This window comes from Elephantulus edwardii, unplaced genomic scaffold (genome assembly GCF_000299155.1).
Source record: "Elephantulus edwardii isolate Elephantulus edwardi_28Jun2011 unplaced genomic scaffold, EleEdw1.0 scaffold00221, whole genome shotgun sequence".
Taxonomy (NCBI): domain Eukaryota; kingdom Metazoa; phylum Chordata; class Mammalia; order Macroscelidea; family Macroscelididae; genus Elephantulus; species Elephantulus edwardii.
Genome location: NW_006399971.1, coordinates 3,537,826 through 3,538,763, shown reverse-complemented (window position 1 = coordinate 3,538,763; position 938 = coordinate 3,537,826).

Genomic DNA, 938 nt, shown 5'->3' with positions numbered 1-938 from the left:
GTCTCTTAAAAAACGTATTTGCAATGAATAAGTCATTGATTTTCATTCTTTTTCATTAGCATTAAAAAAATTAAATAAGGCTTTTTGCGAAATAGCTCAAGGATATGATATTTGTCCTATCCTATCTCCCCCATTTTGTTTTCCAACATTGTTTGTAAAATCAAATTAGCCCTTTCTATTACAGCTTGGCCTTGGGGTTATATGAAATAGCAGTAATGTGTTAATGTTCCAATTTTTGAAAAATCCTTGTGTTTTAAAAGTGAAATTTTTACTTTAGCTGATAGTATCCAGTTAGTTTACCTGATTTTGTTTTTATTCCAAACACTGGAGAATTCCAAGGGCTAGTGGTTTAATATGACATGCTAATTGTTCTTAAATCAATTAATAGAAAACCTCTAACTTTTCTTTTATCTTTCACTGCTCCACAAATTGCTGTCTGTGAGTTACTCCTAAACATTCAGATTAAGACAGACTGGAAAGAAGGACTGGCCATCCAAATCTGAAATAGCAGGCCTCTGAAAACCGTATGTACAACACAGCACACGTAGACAAACAGAAAGGGCAACTTAGGTAGAACTTTCAAGCATCGAAATACAAAGGAAGAGGAATAGTTGTAAGCAGACACTAGTGATTGGAACATGGAATGTGAGAACCATGAATGTAGAAAAATTAGAAATTGTTAAGAAAGAAATGGAATGCCTAAGTATTGACATACTATGCATTGGAGAGATGAGATGGACTGGCATGGAGCATTTTGAGTCAAATGACCATATGATATATTATTCTGGAGATGAAAAAGCGAGGAAAAAATGGAGTTGCTTTCATAGTTAAAAAAGACATTTCTAGACCCATCTTAAAGTACAACATTGTGAGTGATAGGATTATATTCATATGCTTACAAGGAATTCCAGTGAATACCACCATCATTCAGATATATG